At 47.7% G+C, this 18,824-nt stretch overlaps 1 protein-coding gene across 2 annotated transcripts in view; it reads right to left on the bottom strand.

Annotated features, from left to right (window-relative positions):
• SNRK (SNF related kinase) overlaps positions 1–18,824 on the bottom strand; it is a 163,467-nt gene that overhangs the window by 133,361 nt on the left and 11,282 nt on the right. For both annotated transcript variants that reach the window (XM_060307855.2, XM_060307857.2), the window contains 6 exons: positions 17,181–17,774; positions 16,174–16,404; positions 9,954–10,106; positions 8,828–8,918; positions 7,786–7,929; positions 6,219–6,271 (listed from right to left, as the gene is read on the bottom strand). The gene's annotated coding sequence lies outside the window, so the exon portion shown is untranslated. The remainder of the gene's footprint in view (positions 1–6,218; positions 6,272–7,785; positions 7,930–8,827; positions 8,919–9,953; positions 10,107–16,173; positions 16,405–17,180; positions 17,775–18,824) is intronic.

The following is an 18,824-nucleotide window of genomic DNA, read 5'->3' as shown; positions in this document are numbered from 1 at the left end:
GGCTCAGCGGCCATGGCTCACGGGCCCAGCCGCTCCGCGGCATGTGGGATCCTCCCAGACCGGGGCACGAACCCGCGTCCTCTGCATCGGCAGGCGGACTCTCAACCACTGCGCCACCAGGGAAGCCCGGGAATTTTTTTTTTTTTTAACTATCTGCCCCTTTCTTCTAAAGGAGCGGTTCTCAAACTTAATATTGAGTACTAGAATCATCTGGAGTGCTTGTTAAAATACAGAAAGCTGACTTTCTGATTTAGCATTTCCAACAAGTTCCCACTTGATGCTGATGCAGGGGCCACACTCGAAGAACCACTGGTCGAAATGTTTTAATCTGGCCCCTGGATAAGGTGTCCGATTGACCTTCTCCCAAGTCCGCCTCTGGGCCAGGCCTCAGCTCTGTTCATCCCCACGACAGTTTGGAATGTCTTTTCTTGGCAGTCTGCATAGGCAGACGGGACCATCCTAACCTGTGTTAAGGCCACCAGGGTCTAAAAAGTGCTGCTACAGGGTCTGAAACCTCATCAGGACACCTACTAGCTTTCTGGAGAAGTACATGAAGCTTCAGGAAACGGAATTTTACACCCTGGGAAAACCCCAAGCTCCAGGAGCCAACCTTCGGACAGCAGGCAGCAGCCAGGGGCCTCACCCGCCCTCTTCCAGAGGCAAATCTCCTCAACAGGGGGACACCTGGCCATCACCTGTGAGGGTCTCCGTGCACTTTCCACTCCGCCCCATCTGTGCCTGAGCCCACATCCTCTTTCTCTGTTGATCTTTACAGGAGAAGGTGAGAACCTGGGCTAAGATTTGCTTTCCAGCAGCTTCCCTATCACCATTCAAATAAAATCCAAGCTCCTGACCATGGGCTGAGCCTGCCTGGTGCTCGGACAGCATCTCCCTTCTCTCCAACTTGTTGGGTCCACTCTGACCTGCTGTCCTCCCTGGCTGGCCCTCAGACAGCAAGCCTGTTTCCATCTTGGAGCTCAGCAGTTGCCCTGCCTGCAGAGCTGGGGCCCCACATGGACAGGAGGCTGGCTGGTCAGGCATCCCCTCTCCAGAAAGAACTTCCTATTCACCCTCCATAAAGCAGCCCTGCCTCCCACCTGGTCCTTCTGCCCCTATCTTCAGAGCACTTGTCGCCATCTGATGCCACCTCCAGAATGGAAGCCCCATGGAGGCCTGAACCTTGTCTGCCTTTCCTAGCTGCATCCCCGGCACCTGGAGTGTGCCCGGCACACCGTCCTTGTTCAATAAGGATTTAAGGAATGAATTTGTGGCCTCCACCATGTAGACGATGGAAGGCAGGAACTGGCATCCTTCAACAGCATATCCCAGACCTGGGCTCTAAAATCCAGAATCTGGCTCCAGGTTCCCTGCTTAACAGCTGCTTCAAATGGGAAGAACCGGGGCCACAAATGACGTTTCTGTCACCACCCCTGTCGCGTTGGACGGGCCCTGCCAAAGGGTTTGGATGACATTTGCGGTGCCCTCCCTCAAAATGGCTCAAATGAGGTGACTGCTGAGAAAGGGCTGGCTATGCCAGGAAAAAAGTGCCTGCAACTTTGGGGTTTGGGGCTGATGATACTTCTCTATGGCTTGAAAATCTGCCTGTGAGATTCCTGTGCCGGTCTGCCTGCACCTGTCCCTTGCTGAACTGCTGCAACTGAACAAAGAAGGGAAATTTACATAATCAACACCAACCTGAAAGTAAATAAATGCGGTTTGCACATAAAACGTCACGTCAAAAAAGTCTGCAGTTCTCCCCAAGGAATGGCCTAACAGGAGGTGGTGACAGTAGATGATGGTTGATGGAAAATGGGCAGAAGAGAGCCATTTATTTTAGGAAGTTCTTCTTTTGAACCAGTTTCTTTACCAAGTTTTCAGTCATCTTGGGACTCGTGATTACCTCTCACTCAAATTGCAATTCAAATAAAGATATAACACGCGAAAACTTCCTTAGGGGCAAAATAAAGACAAAACACGACAGAACTTTGAAATAGAGAAAAATGATGCGGTTGCACTGAGGAGTTATAGCAGATGCTTCCTCTCCATCCCTCTTGAATGGCTTGGTGGCCTGAGGTTCAAATTTGTTTCGTATGATATTCTCTGGCTAGAAATTTGTGTGGAGAAAATTGTCTTTGCTTAAAATGGTAACGTCAAAATGTCACTTTTTATATCAATTGTACTTAGTGCATTTTGGGTTGAAAAAGTATTACCCTAATAAATACATGGAGTCATCAAAAAAAATAAAAAACAGAATAACATCTGCATGTGGCATTTAGCTTTAGATGAGCTTTTCATCCTTGTAGATAAGAAAAATTAAAGCATTATTGAATTCCTTCATAAGCGTAAGGCAAGCCCATCGCAGGTTAAAAATCTAAGGAATTACATGTGAATAAGAAGTTCTGGAATCGGAGGCCCTGCTAAGCGATCCTCACCTTGGTCATTTCTCTGCCTCCGTTTTCCTGCCCACGAACACTCTCCAGGTGGGCCTTTCTGCTGGGCATTAGGGAATTGAAGTGCGCGTTCAAGATCAGTTTGGGGTCCACGTTTCCAGCCCGAGGAACAGTTGAGGGAGGATCTTAAAAAGCGATTTTAAGTTGACTTCAGATAAATGGCTCAGCTGGAGAGAACTGAACCTCCCAGAGGCCTGAAATGGAGGCCTCCAGTCATACCTGGCTTTCCATTTCCCACCTGGATAAGGAATTAAAGGAGTAAATTCCTTCTGGTGAAGCCCTTGTAGGTAGGGTTGCCAGATAACACTGGAGAAGAAAAATACAGGATGCCCAGTTTCATCTGAATTTCACATAAGTAACAAGGAATGTTTTAATATAAGTGTATAAGTGTATCCCAGGAGATATTTGGGACATACTTACACTTTAAAAAGTATTCATCATTTATTTATGTGCCCTATAATTTACCTGGCAGGGTCTGTTTTGATCATCGAGTCTTTGGTCCTAGGAATGGAGGGACAGGATTGCTTTACACTTTTCCTAACCTGTTTTACCCTACAAATGAGAAAAGTTTTGCTGTTACTCTCCAGTCACTCCCATGCCTTGTCGCTCCCTCCTGGTCCTGGCCGGTAGGTCATGGGCAATAGATGGACATGACCTTAAGTAACCCTGCCTGAGCTGCAGCTGAAATGCCGCCTACGCAGCCACATTGCTTGGAAGCAGCAGGGCACTTACCAAAGCAAGGATGCCAGAAAAACGCTCAAGTCCTAAAACAAACCAGGGCAGGAATGTTTTATGGCTGTTGGAAGCGTTTGATTCTAAGACATAGGGCCTCGGAGACCCAGAACATTTCCCTAAATGCAGAGCAAAACTCCTGTGTCAGCTTATTTATTTCAGTATTGCTAAATGCCACTTTTATTTTATTTTATTGTTATTATTTTATTTATTTATTTTTGGCTGCGTTGGGTCTTTGCTGCTGCACGCAGGCCTTCTCCAGCTGTGGCGAGCGGGGGCCACTCTTCGTTGCTGTGTGAGGGCCTCTCATCGCAGCGGCTTCTCTTGTTGCAGAGCACGGGCTCTAGGTACACGGGCTTCGGTAGTTGTGGCGCGGGCTCAGTAGTTGTGGCTTGTGGGCTCCAGACCCCAGGCTCAGCAGCCGTGGTGCCACGGGCTTAGTTGCTCTATGGCATGTGGGATCTTCCCGGACGAGGGCTCGAACCCGTGTCCCCTGCATTGGCAGGCGGATTCTTAACCACTGCGCCACCAGGGAAGCCCACTAAATGCCACTTTTATTACTAATAATACCTCACACTCATGTTGTGCTTTTCATCCAGGGATTGCCGGGTGCTATAGTCACATGAAGCAGCGTAGCCCTGTAGCCCCTGGATTATGCCATTATACAAAGAGCTTCTCTTTTTTTTTTTGCGGTACGCGGGCCTTTCACTGCTGTGGCCTCTCCCGTTGTGGAGCACAGGCTCCGGACGCACAGGCTCGGCGGCCATGGCTCACGGGCCCAGCCACTCCGCGGCATGTGGGATCTTTCCGGACTGGGGCACGAACCCATGTCCCCTGCATCGGCAGACGGACTCTTCCCACCAGGGAAGCCCACAGAGAACTTCTTTGAGGTGGGACAGACCCAGACAAAAGTTAGGACTAGTTGGGTCCCAACCTGAGCGGGTGATGGACATTAGGTACATATTCCCCACCCCACCCTATTACACTCTTAGCCTCTCAGGTACAAGATCAGTGCTACCTCCTCCTCCTTTTTTTTTTTTTTTTAAAGCCCCAGCATTTAGCACAATGACGAATAGAGCAGGTACTCAATAATGTTTGCTGAATGACTGAATAAGTGACAAGTCAATGAACCTGGAAGTAAACTTTGAGTTCCCTTCTTTGTTTTATTTTCCTGTATGTGGGGTGTGTGGCAGTGACTGTCGGTCCTATGTCAACATCTCAGATTGTTTAGCATTTCTGAGGATGAGGTCTCTCCTGAGGCTTCCACTCCCAGCAGCACCTGCATCTGTGTCAGAGGATGGACCACGGGCACCTGGAACTGCCTTGGCTGCGTTCCCTGTATGTCCTGCCCCTGCAGCCCTTAACCGATGAGAGGGCTATAAACTCTCCAACTCCCTCATCCCCAATGGGGACGCTTAGGTGTCACCTACACCGTGCCCCTGAGGGACTGTGCCAGCATTACCCTCCCAGGGATGTGGCTTGACATCACGTCCTCCTTCCCTTCCCAGTCCTGTTTCCCCACCCTACGGAACACTTCCTAATGAGTCACTTTCTCTAGAATCTTCCCTCAGGGTCTGCTTCTGGGGAACCCAGCTTGACACTGGAGCATTTTGACTCATCTTCTCAATGATGCTGACTCTTTTGCTTAAACCAGGAAGGACCTCCTAGGAGAAAACAACCATAGCAACAACCACCAATCTGACGATTGGCTGAAGAACAGGAGAAGATGAGGAACAGTTAGGACTTTATATCCACAGGGGCTGGAATACAGAATTTCAGCTTAGAATTTTCCTGAGCAAAGACAGCACAACTATGGGTCCCTGCAAAGTAAGCTTCAAATTATGCACACAAGCACGCAGTTCTTCTTCCAGGCTCCCCACCTGGGGACTATCTTCAGACAAGCCCCCGCGGGAGCCAGGAGTCAAGACCAGTGCTTGCTGTATGATCAAGGCAGCAGCCCGCAATGGGAGGTCAGGCAGGACCTAGCTCAGAGAGTGTTTCTTCGCTTCCTTCCATTTAAATCAACGGAGCCCGTTAGCAAAATGGTGGGGGCAGGGAGGCTGAGTCAGTGTGATGGGTCAGTGGCCATGTTTCCTCAAAACGACCTTTAAAGAGGCATTTCTGCATTCCCTGGGGCTTTCTGGTCTCAAGATTTCTCAGTTGCAGAGATCAAGCTCAGATGTTTGGAGGGACTGTTCCTCTTTCCATCCAAGGGTTTCAGGCAGACGCAGACCAGATGGGATGGCCCTTCATAACTTTCCTGACTGTACTACAGGGACGATGGCAGGGTTAGGTGTCCCTCAGCTCCCTGAGATTTTATTGGTTCGTTACATTTTAAAGGGCTCTGGTGATACTGCCGTAACTTACTTCGGAAGAAAACATTTATTATTAACATTGGTTTAACACTCACCTTCCTAGGGTATTTGTGGATGACACAGTCATACATCTGCCTTTTTATAGTGCTTCGCAGAGCACAAGATCTTCTGGCTGACACCTCATACATCATCAGAATTAAGACCTCTAGGCAAGCAGAAGAAAGTGGGACGGGGGTGCGCGGCGGGGCCGGTGACTGGGCATGACTCGAATGGTTCCCAAGTTAACTTTCCTTTAGTGAGAGACCGTCTCCATTAAGGACCAAATTACTTTTAACATTAAGACCTCTTTGTTTCCACGGCAACCCACAACAACTTGAAAGGAATGGTCCGCGGTGGCCACACTGCCAAGTGATGCTTCCAACCTGACTGGTGGCTGGTGGAGATGAACTCAGGGATGGGGGTCAGCCAGCCAGGGGTCAACCTCCAACTGCTGGGCATTCAACACCCCAGCTCTTCTGTGTGAAAGCCAGAAGAAACCTGGAAATCAGCAAGCCAGGATGAGAGCAGGTCCCCCGTATTTTATAAACATAACTGTGTCATCATAGTGTCAGAATCTTTGCTGGAGACTTAAAATAACATTAACAGATAACTATGAAGAAACAGTTAACACAAGATAACAGCAAACAAAAGGAGAAAACAGCTTATTGTTTTTTTTACTGACCTTCCCTTCAAGATCCAGCAGTGTCTGACATTTTGGGGGTCTCTTTTGCCTGCCTATAAAAAGAAAAGTGAGAGACCATAACTGTGTGGTTTCGTATGCTCTTACACCCACAAGCCCCCTTTTCTCACTCAAATTGGCCACGCGTGACAACCGGGGAGCGAATTATTTTCCGCTGCTCTTTAGCAGAGATCATGTCTGCCCAGCTTTATCTGGGCCACAAAACCTGCTTTGTAACAAAGGATCCTGACCTTTATGTTGAAAAGGAGCAACAATTATTGTCCCTAAGCCCTGGGACCATCAGCATTTTTGAGGAGAAAAAAAGAGAACCAAGAAAAAGCAAATTTCCTGAGAAGTGAGTAAGGACATATGGGGACTTCTCACTTGAGACAAGAGAAAAACTTGCATCTTTTCCACTGACAAAGTGACTGCTGTTTGCTTTGGGCCGTCAGGAACGGACCGTGTGTAGTACGAAATGTAATACCGATCCATCTGCTGGGATCCTTTTCCTCGTCTTCTTTTGTCAACTGTGTGACGTTAACAACACCACATGACATTGGCGTCATGCATCAAACACATGCCTGATGGTCTCCAAACAATATATCCAGAGAGAAATAGAGCATTACAACCCAAAAAAGGAAACAGGAGAGGAAAGAGAGCTCTGCCCACCGGCCTCCCCCGCCCCAAACTGTCGCTGATCAGTAAGATTCCCCTAAAGGCACTGGACAGCACAGAGCAAAGATGGAGAAAAGCAGACAAAGCCTTCTGCATTCTGGGAAAAGGAAACACCAACAGTGGAAAGAAACTGCTAGCAGAATTGTGAAAGCATCGCTTTAAGCCATAGCTTCCCTTCACTGATGTCCTTTCTCCAGGTCCAGGCATCCAGTCTGTAGGAGTCAATAGCCTGCTATGTTGCACAGTCGGTCCTCTGTAATGCGGCCTCCCCGTCCTCAATCCCACATTCAGGGGGTGAGGAACCTGCGGATATGGAGGGCCCCAGTCCTACATCATTTTACAGAAGGGACTTGAGCATCTATAGAGTGTGATGTCCGCAGGGTCCTGGAACCAATCCCCCATGGATACTGAGGGATGACTGTACTTTTTGTTTTTAATTCCTAAATGATGGGACGTTTAAGTTCGTGTCTGCAGGAATGTTTAGGGAACAAACCTCCAACTGTGTATCAATGCACCAGATACAGAAGTCTTTAAGGTAGGCGGGACTGGGGGTTTCTGCCCCATAACCTGCGTGCTAAGAGAGGGGAGACATGACTCCCATCTGACATAACCCCGTTTGGATGGCTAACCAGAGAGCACACGCTACTTGGGGCAAAGGTAACTAGCTTTGCTATAAAGATGTCATAAAGATGACTGAACAGGACTGGATGGCTGGGTGATGATGAACCATTTAGGGCCACTGTAAAACCACTGGGCATCGCAGGGCTCCTTCCATCTTCCAGGGACCATGGGCAAAGTGCCCATCCGATGCTGCACCTCCCTCCTCTGTGCGCTCCCCGACCCTTCATTCTGCTCCATGACCCCGGCCCTCCCCGCCCTCCCTGCCCTTTCCTACCGACGCAAGCTCCACGCCCGACAGGGAGTTGTCACTTCCCTCCTCCTGGCCGTCCTTGCTTCCTGCTGACGTCTGCAGGCTGGTGTTCCGTGTTCCGGATGCCAAGGGCTTTTCCTCTGACCCGGTGAACCTGCCGGGCAATGCCTTTCCAGGCAGCGGGTGGGGAACACCTTTGAGTCACTTCGAGAAAGAGGAGACTGGGGGTGAAAGGACACGGTTTCTAAGCATGTGGCTGGAGGCAGAGCTGGGGCGTGTGTGCACACTCGCGCCTTTCACTGAGGCATGAGGGAAACCAAGCCAGGGCTTCGCTGGCTGGTTCCCGTGCCAACTCCCCCACTCCCGAGTCCAACAACAGCTGGGAGGAAGGGGCTTCCTCAGACCCCCAGCTGCCCTCTCCCAACTTATCTGGACCCAGCAGACTCCAAGGCGTCCCACTGTGAACTTCACCCACCTCGTCATCTTTAAAATGTCAGTAAGCCCCTTGATCTGGGCTTGAGCAAAGGTAACTTTTTTTTTTTTTTTCGGTATGCGGGCCTCTCGCTGTTGTGGCCTCTCCCATTGTGGAGCACAGGCTCCGGACGCGCAGGCTCAGCGGCCATGGCTCACGGGCCCAGCCGCTCCGCGGCGTGTGGGATCTTCCCGGACCGGGGCACGAACCCGTGTCCCCTGCATTGGCGGGCAGACTCCCAACCACTGCACCGCCAGGGAAACCCAAAGGTAACATTTTAAAGAAGTGACACACCTGAAAGAAGTGACTCACACTCGAAGGGAAAGACGCTCCCTGTCCCTCCCACCCCCAATCCCCAGCCCTGGTACATAGACCTGACAGACACAGGGGTAAAGAGAAGGGTGGGACTCCCCCCAGATCTTTCCTTGATCTGTCCTAAGCAGCAGGAGACCCTAGTGGGCAGGGCTGGGACTCCAGGGCCAGACCCCTCCTGCCTGCATCTCGGCTCTGCCAGTGGCATGTTCCGGGACCCTGGGCAAGTCATTTAACCTCCCAGTGCCTCCAATTATTTTCTGAAAAATATAAGTAACTTACCTGCCATGTGGGGTTGTCAAGAAGATCCAATGAGTTCAAGCATACAGAGCATTTGGACACGCCTGGCCACTGTAGGCACTCCACAACTTGCCTTAAACACAGAAAGAAGACGATCGTGTTCTAAGAAAGGTCAAGGAACTCTACCACGTTCTTAACGTTACTTCTCTGTATTGACTATTTACTCTGAAAATGATGACATGGAAGGAAAGAAAGGGCAACTCGGTTTCTTTTCCCTTCAGTCCTCCCTTACTCATCCGTAAGATGAAGGCGGAGGATGTTGGTCAAAAGTCTGTATATCGAGAAGTGAAATAAGAACAGTTCTATGCAGCATTTCCACTGTTCTGGTAGCGATGAACTAGAGATGAACATACGAGTTAGGAAATACGATTTGTGTCACTTTGGTGATTCCACATCTGAGTTAAAAGCTCTTCTATGTGCATTTAAAACTGTCCTTGTATAATCTAGAGATGAAGGGTAAAGATCGTGCTAGTAAATAATATTTATTTATCTATTTATACTTGGAACAGTACTACATAGCAAATAAAAAATACTATGACAAATCAGAGAGAGGCCACCAAAGAAAAGGAGAAGGCCTTATATTTTAGTACCTTTAACGACACTTTTCCTGCTTTTTTGAACAAGGGGCCCCCCATTTTCATTTTGTAAATTACGTAGCGGGCCGTGCCCACAGGCCGACTGCTTGGTGCTCTTCTCACCTCTCATTCAGCCTCATTTCTTTTACAGCCGGGAGAGTTTAAAGGGAGGGGCTGGGGAGGCAGAGGAGAGCTGCTGAGGTATTTTCAGCTGGGGCCTGACTTCCCAGGGGCACTTAAATCCCCCGGAGGCTCCTTTAAGGACCCTTGGCAACCTGTGGTCAGTGCTGTCACCAGCTGAGAGGATGGCATGGCCTCCCCCCTCCCCAACCATCCAGTGTTTGCCAGATGTCAGATCTGAAAGGCAGTTCCAGCCAGAGGAAGATGATACCCGCATCATGAAGGTGGGAGTTGCCAGCCAGGACTCAGGCCCGAGGACCGGCCTGGTGCTTTGCTTTAAATGGCTGAAGCAGAGCAGGGTTGTTATTTCTCTTCCTGGGATCAAAATCAGACAGATCTCCTATTTGGCTTACCAGGCAATAAGTGGATAACGCCAGTGAATGTCAGTGCAAATTACAGCTCCAGACTCCTGTCGGCAGCCTTGTGCTGCTTCTTGTCACTTTAATGCAAAGAGACAGCATGGAGCTGATAAGAAGCCAGAGGGTGGGGGACTGGAGAGGCCGGCTCTGTCGGGGACAGGAAAAATGCATGGTGGAGAGACTCAGACAGTAAAAACCCACAGCCATGATCTCCTTGACTGCCTGCTGGAAAGGGGGCATTGAGTGTGTGAGGTGCCTGGACAGCGCCTCTTAGGTTTTTACAAACTGAGCACCTACCTCATCTATTCATTTACCCACCCATCCATCCACCCACCCATCCTCCTCTGTTAATGAGAGCCCGACTGGGCCTCTTGACACACTGGGATTCTGAGGGACTCATGGGGTCTCCATCTTGATCAGCGTGCGGCCAGTTTCCTGGGGTTGATTCTAAGAAGAAGTTTGAAGAACTGCTGGGAGGAAACATCTCTCTTTCTAGCAAAAAAAAAAAAAAAAAAAGGGTGCTTTAGGGCCTTTAAATTTGTCTAAAACAGCCCAGGGACTGCTCAAAAACTCCAGTTTTCCTCAATTAAATTGCATTTTCTAAGGTGGTGGGTGTTACTGTTCCAGAGACCCCCTCAGCTGAGAGACAAGCTCTTCCTTCCAGCCGGCTGCAGAAAGAAGTCTCACATTTTAGGGTGCCAGGATTTGAGTGTGTCCATCTGTCTTGAAGCCTGCAAGGGTCAGCTCCCATTAATATGCAGCTACACTGTATCTCTGCCCACATCACACATTTGAGGAACTGATGCAGTCCAAACGAGAAGCCAGGTCTTCCTACAGCTGTGCTGGCAAGCTAGTATCTAAGGAATTAGAAAAGGGGCCAAGAAAGTAACTATAGGAGATACCCATCTTGCATAGCTTCATAAGTTCCTCGATGACTATTCTCTCTCTCAGCTGCTGTCCCACCTGCCCCTGGAAGCCCTTCACCTTGAACGCAGATGAAATCCCTCACCATAGGGCACGGAATCTGGCTTCATGGGCCATCATCAGGGGCTGGATAATGCAAGGGAGCTCACTCCCCTTGGGGTGAATGTTAACCTAGGAGGTAGAAGGTAGGAGCAGGGCAGATAAATTCCTCCACCTTCCGTTCTCCTGTGAATGACACTGGATCATGAGTCCTTCTTGCAGCCTTTCTAGAGAAGCTCCGTACTGAGTAAACCTGGTGTCCCCTCACTGCTCAGGGGAGTTCACGGTGAAACAAGGCCACCAGGGTGACATGGTACATGGCATCACGTGACTCCTTGTCTCACTTCCTTGTTTCCACCTCCATCGCCCTGGGTTTGCACCTTCTAACCAAGTCATTAGAACCTTAATCCTTGCTCAGGGTCAGCTTTCTGGACCACGGCAGTAAATAATAATACTTGTTCAACACCTGCTATGTGCCCACACGTACTGTGAGGACATTCAAAACTGATTACGGAACTTAGGAAAGTCATTCAGGATAGCAGGACCTGTATCCCACGGTCACCCAGAAAATCATATGCAGAGTGGGAGTGAAATTGTTGAAACTGAGTAAAAAATGGCTGGTGAAAAAAAGAAGGAAAAGAGTAGGGGGGGTGAGTTTAGTGAAGACAGGGTGGCATCAGATCTGCGGGGGACAAATGAAGAAAAGAGGGGCTTCTGTATTCCTTGAGACTTTTGATCAAGATTCCAGGCCCCCAACTTGGTCTCCAAACTGGGAAAGATGTCCGTTTTGGAGATTTCACTTATGCAGTGAGTTAGGGTTTTCTTCACAGCAGAAGTAATGAGAGAGTGAAGGAGGGACAGCTTTCAGTACCAGTGTACTAGTCATCTACTGCTGCGTAACAAATCACCGCAAAACTGAGAGGTCTGAAACAACAGTATGCATTGTCAGGGTTTTGATTTTAGCCATTGTTGTGTGTGTGTGGCGGCATCTCATTGTGGTTTTGCCTTGCCTTTTCCTCACGGGTGGCAACGTGAAGCACCTTTTCATATACTTATTCCCATTTGGATATCTTTTTTGTGAAATGCGTGGTCGAATCTTCTGCCCATTTTTTCCTGCTGGATTGCTGGTATTTTTATCAATTTAAGGCCATGAGTTACATATCCTAGATAAGAGCCTTTTGTCAGATAAATAAATGGCAAATGTTTATCCCCTCGGGAAAAAAAAAAAACCAAACCCAACAGTAAACAATTAGTATCTGTCACAGCCTCTGTGGGTCAGGAACTCGGGAGCAGCCTGGCTGGGTGGGTGGGGCTCCAATCTCTCATGAAGTTAAGGTCAGATGTTGGCTGGGCTGCAGTCAGATGAAGGTCTGACTGGAGCTGGGGGATCTGACTCCAAGATGGTTTGTTCACACGGTTGCTGGCAGGAGGCCTTAGTTCCTCTCCATGAGGACCTCTCCTGAGGCGCTGCTCGAGTGTTCTCATGACATGGCGGCTGGGGATCCAAGAGACCAAAGCAGAAGCCACAATGCCCTTTATGACTTTGCTTCAGAAGTCACACACTGTTCTCTGCCACCTACGCTACTGATCACACAGGGAGTCCTGATTCAAGGCAGGGAGAGCATATTCAAGGGCACGGGGACTCGTAGGTGAGGACCCTGTAGGGAGGAAGAGCGTTTTTGGAGACTGGACCGTAACAGCATCCTGGAACATCAGAGCTGAGAGAGTTCTTAGAGATCATCTGTTTCAACATGCTCATTCAATAGCTGAGGAAAACAAAGGTCAGCAACATTAAGTAACTCACCCCAGGTCACTCAGTGAATCATCTGTTCACACTAAACAGTGCCTGCAGGAAGCCCATTTTACGAAGCCGTGTGAGAATCGCAGCCCGTGGTCAACCTGGGTCACTACACTGATCAAGACAGTCAGAGGTGATGCTTTAAATAAGAGCTGCTGAATGAATCCAGTGCAAAGCTGATGACAGCAGTTCATTCATTCATTCATAATATATTTATTGAGGGCTTTCTTGAAGCCTGGCACTGTTCTGGGCACTGGTGAACAGGTAAGCAAAGACATGCTTCTGCTCTCATGAACCTTACAGCGTAGGGAAGACAAACATTGGGTAGCCTCACAAATAATGGAAATATTACAACCATGGCAAGTACTTTGAAGAGGAGGTTGAAGCACTGTGTGAACACAGAATACTGAGTTTGTTTCAACCAGGGAGGCATCTCCAAAGAAGTGATGATTCAGTTATCACTTGACAGCCTGAAAGTGAGTTCCACTAACAATGAGATGATGATTTTTGTTCACAATTTATTTGTTTTTCAGCTATTGTATTTTCCACCTCCAGATGTTCCATTTGGGGTTTTTTTTTTATGTCTTCTATTTCTCTCATAATTGAGTTTGTGTTTTCCTTTAACATCCTTGAATATATTTATAAGATTTATCACAGCAATTTTAATATCCTTGCCTGCTAGTTCCATCATCTCTGCCATTTCTGGGCATATTTCTGTTTTATTTTACTCCCAGTTATAAGTCATATTTTCCTGCTGTTTTGCACGCCTGGTAATTTTCTATTCGATGCTAGGTAACAGTATTAGGTATCAGATTTTGTTTTATTCCTTGAGAGAGTGTTGGACTTTGCCCTGGCACACAGTTACTTGGAAACAGTTTAATCTTTTCAGGGCTTGCTTTTAAACTTTGTTATGCTATGCTATGCTTTCTTATGCTTTAGTCTAGGACTAATTTAGCCCTATGATTAAGGCAATACCCTTCTGGAACACAACCCATGCGTTACAGGGTCTGCACTTCGGCTGATGAAAATACCAACGTTTTCTAGCCCTGTAAGAACTCCAGGAATTGTTCCAGCTGCTCCTTTTATGGGGCTCTTTTTTCTGCCTCAAGAAACTTTTTCACATGCAGGTGATGATCAGATATCAAAGACAAGGTTTCTAACCTGACAATGTCTGGAGTTTTTCTCTGTGTGTAGAACTCCCTTCACTCTGGCATTCTGCCCTGAAAACGTGAACTTCCTTGGTCTCCCACAACTCTGAACTCTGTCTCCTCAAGTCCGCAAGCCCACCATCTGGGTTCTCTCTAGACAGTGAGCTGGTGCCACTGCAAGACCCATCTTGCTTATTTTCTTTCACCTTGACTGTTGTCCAATGTTGAAATTGTTGTCTCATATATTTTTTCTGGTTTTCTAGTTGTTTAAGGAGGGGTATATATCTAGTCCCTGTTACTGCATCATGGCATGTGTTTTCTTTGACTTTTTAAACAGCTTTATTGAAGCATTATATATATCTATACATTTAAAGTATAAAATGGACAAGTCTTGATGTATACACATGAAACTATCACCACATTCAAGACAATGGACATATCCATCACTCCAAAAGGTTCTTCTTGCCCCTTTTGCAATCTGTCCTTCTGGTTCCCTGGACCCTTCCTCCCAGACAACCACTGATCTGCTTTTAGTCATGACAGATTAGTTTGCATGTTCTAAAGTTTTATATAAATTCCTTTTTGTCTGGCTCCTTTCAATCAGCATAATTATTTTGATTCATGCACCTTGTTGGTTGTATCACTAGTTTCTCCCTTTTTCATTGCTGAGTAGTATTCCATTGTATGGATATACCACAATCTGTTTGGTTATTTTGTTTATACCATATTTACTTATTCATTATTGATGGACATTTTGATTGTTTCAATTTTAGCTATTACAAACAAAGCTCTTATGAACATTTATGTAAAAGTCTTTATATAGACACGTGCCTTCTTTTTTCTTGGATAAGTAATTAGGGATAGAACGTATAATAGGCGTATGTATAACTCTTAAAGAAACTGTTTTCTAATGGCATTTGTTTTAAAGCCAGTTTTTGTTTTGTTTTGTTTGTTTGTGGATCCATGTGGTGGTGTGGTAAATCTGAGGTGTTTGGATGTAAATGTTCGACTTTTCTTATGCTGGAGCATTGAGCAACTGTCATATTGATTAACCTCAGCTCTCACCAGTTTGGAAAGTAGACCTTCACCACAAGGTGGAAAAATAAGAGAAAAGAATATGAGGGGCTCCCAGCCTGGCTGACAGCAGTGCAAAAAGAGACAGAACTCTTGGATTTTTTTTGCTTTGAGGCATTTAAATGGAAATTGAAGTGAAATTTGCTCTTTTTGGATAGCTCATCTGTTTCTTGTGATTTTTGAAAATATAAAATGTTGGAGAACTTAGGTCAGAGCTGTTTTTTTTGAAGTTTTGAGCTATTTCCTTGATGTTGGGGCTTTGAAGCTCCTGTCTGTGAATAAATTCAGCCTTTGTTTCACCTTTCCCTGCTGAACAATGCCAGTGAGTTAGAAGGAGATATCCAGTAGGGATAAGTAGCTTTTCTTTGATCCACATACAAATCGAGCTCCATTTAGCCAACAGAGGAATGGGATTCACAAATGCCTGTGTGGCTCTGAATCAGGCGTCATATTTAATAGAATGGGCAGCGGCAGTGCGATCTATCTCCACTGCCTCCTTCCCCCTTCCCCAATGCCCAGCACAGATGGAGTCTCTTAAAGGAGCTTCCTTATGGCAGTCAATATTTTTTATACTTCTGCTAACATCTCACACAATTTGAGATGCCTGGCACTTGGCAATATTATGTTAGCACAGAGACCCTTGAAAGCCGCATGATGCCTGGGGAGGTGGGAAGGAATACGGTGTGGGGAGAATGCCCAGTCACCCTTCAGCCTCCTCTGTCATCCTAACAGTGCAGAAGCAATTAGAGATCAGATATCCAGGGCCCTCATGTACTGCTGGACCTGCTGACAGTCTCAGAGCAGGTGACAGCTTCTCTGGAGAGGGCGTCACCACTCCCTCAGGAACAGCCTGCCTCTGACTCTGTGGCCGGCTTGGCTCACAACGCAGCTTGAGGACATTCGTGTCCATATTCATAAATGACCTGGGACAGAAATGCTCAATGATCCCCTCATGGCCTTTTCTTAACTGGCCCTTTAAATCTTCAGCTGTGTGATGTGGGCTGCAGCCGGGAAAGGGGCTCTATTGATTATTCTGTTTCCCATTGTTGAGTTTAGGCTTTATTCTTAATAATGATGCTGCTTCCTGTTTTGTTATGTGGGGCTCCACCTCCCACCTTCCCGTCCGCAAACATAATCTGGGTAACTTTTTGGCACTGAGCCCTCTGGCCTGTGGCCACCCCATCGATGCTGGCTGTGGCTCTGTCTGTGCCTCGAGACAGGGGCTACTCACACTAGCCTGGGGCCGAGCCTCTCCACCTGGGCACCCAGCGGACTCTCAATGCTGATTGATACAGATGAAAAGTTAAGACACCGGGCACAGCTGACAGTGATGTCACAACTGATGGCAGTTTGGAGAAAGGAAGGCCAGCCCCACCAAGCATCCTGGTTCTCTGGCAGGTGACAGGCAGAGGACTAAGGCATCTCCTTCTTGGCTTCCTCTTCCTTAGGGATACTGGTCATGCTGGGGAAATAAACATGCAATTGATTTTGTTGCCTCCAAACCCTTGGTACCGTGGCTGAATGGCTGCGGTTGTCATGGCAGCGAGCAACATTTTTATTATGATCTATGGCCTTCTCCTCTCCACTGGGAAATGTCTGACATGATTCTGGTTCTCCACGCTGGTTCTGTTCCTTGCCTTTTTGGGATGGATGCTTCCTCCTTGCCTCTGATTGGGGAGAATTTCTATTGGTTTGGAGGGACTGGCTGATGTGTGGGAAAGATGGGGGCAGGCTGAGAAAAGAGAATCAGAGGAGGGACAACATTTTTTGTGTGAAGTGGGGAGATTGGAGCAAGGGGACAAATGGTCACTGGGTGACAGAGGAGGAAGGGAAAAGGGAACAAGAAGGGAGATGGGCACAGAGAGAAGCAGAGAGGGACAGAGGGAGGAGGGGCACACAGCAGGGAGGACACCCTGCCCTCCGGAAGCCCCTCGCTCACACATGCAGACCCGCTCCTACAGCTGTCAGAGCTCCTCCCGTGTCCCCGCCCCCACAGGCTTGTTCAATGTCCTCCACCCTCTACAAGCCCCTAAGCCTCTGGTGGGCAGCACAGCCCTCTCCTCAGTCCCCAGCCCACCAGCTCCACCACGTGCCTCATAATATCAGGCAATTCAATGCCGAATGAATTAATGCATGGATGGACATTCAAATGCTTTTTAAGATTGAAATAATTGAATGAGGCTTTGGGGGACTGATGAATGGGAATCTAGATCCCTAGAGACAGATGGTCAAACTCACCTGCCAGTTTGTGGGTTTGTGCTGAGAAATGCAGTTTCGAAGAAGAGTGGAGATAGATAGATATTATATTGGTTGGTCAGAGGGTGATCCTCTTTGAGAGAAATTCCCCCAATTTTGGGCACCTGCCTGAGGCTGCTCTTCTGATGCGCCGATTATGGTGCAAGTAAAGCAGGTGTCATTGGCCAACGTGGCAGGTCGGCTTCCCCAGTGTCTTCACCTCCAAGCATCCCCACCCTGAGATGCCTCAGGATCCTGCCCTACAGGATGGGGAACGAGACTCGGAGAAAGTGGTTTCTTATCCCAGTTGTAGGGTGGCGTCAGATGATGGCTGTGACCGCATTTGGAAAGGTGTAAAGCCATGTCCCTACTATGGTCCCAGGGCACGTCTTGAAGTAGAAATCCTGACTGTTCTGGGCACAGGCCCTTCTTGCAGGCTCCTTGGAGAGGAGTGACAACAAGGACGGGTGAAATGAGAAAGGAGAGGGGAGAATGCCTCTTGGTTTGCCTCCTGGGAATGCTCCATATAAAAGGCTGGACCTTGTGTTCCTTCTGATATGGTCAGAGCTGTGCATAGTCTCATGCCTGAGCCCAATCCTAGGAGGAAGAAAAGGTTTACAGTGGAAAATACCAGCTTATGTCCAGTGCTGGCAGTGGCCAATCTATGGGAACAAACGGGCAAACAGGGAGACTGACCCATGGTGACCAAACTCACAGGGGAGTGATGGATAAACCCTAATGCTACTTATTTGTGCAGCATTTTTCAAGTTCTTTGGAATCTGAAAATCTGCCCTGGTAAATAAACCTTCTGTATGACTAATCACGTGACATTGTCTAGTAAAAGAAAAATGGTCCATTAAGCCTTGTTCCCAAGAAAGGCAGGAAATGGGGCAGGAAAAGTTTGTTGTCCTTTCCACTTATTTATTCTTGCTTTTTGACTCAAGCAAGGGAAACTGATTAGAGGAAAAAATAAATTTCCACTAAATGTAACCCTAATATTTTCCTTTTGAATGTAACCCAGATTATTAGCTACCTCCCCCCACCTGGTGGAGATCCAGGTAAAGCTGGCTTGAGCCATCAGATTCATGACCTTTAGAAACCTAGAGCCACCCCCCAAGATTTCTGCACATCCTTAGGGGGCTCACGTGCTCATGGCTTCTTCTGTCTTCCCATGCCCTGCCCTGACGTTTGCTTCTATGTGTGTGGTCCTTATTTTGTGCTGTTACATGCCGCAACTCTTGTCAAATATATCAAGATTCTCTCTCACACAAAATATCTGTGAGCTGAGCAGAATTTGCCAACTATTTCAGTAGTGAAAGGACTAGAAGGGGAGAATGAGAACAGATTTCTGTCACAGAAACACAAGTTCAAAATCCAACAAGAGAGCATCTCTGATCCCCAAGTGGCCTCTGGCCACCGCACACTGACACTTCCCTGCTCTCTCCCACCTCTCTCCATCTTGCCCTTTCCCCTGCTCCTTCTTCTTTCCTTTATTCTCTCCCAGACTCTCCTAGTAGTTAAAGAAATGCCTCCCACATTTTTTTTTTTTTTTTTTTTTGGTATGGCAGAGTGGCTTCAACTTCAAGACCTCACATTCTACCCCAAGTATTTATTAAGGTCTTTTTTCCAAACAAAGGTAGTTCCCCT

Source organism: Globicephala melas, chromosome 11, assembly GCF_963455315.2.
Source record: "Globicephala melas chromosome 11, mGloMel1.2, whole genome shotgun sequence".
In the NCBI taxonomy this organism is placed as follows: Eukaryota; Metazoa; Chordata; class Mammalia; order Artiodactyla; family Delphinidae; genus Globicephala; species Globicephala melas.
The sequence above is the reverse complement of the archived record's forward strand: the minus strand, read 5'-3'. Positions and strand labels throughout refer to the sequence as shown.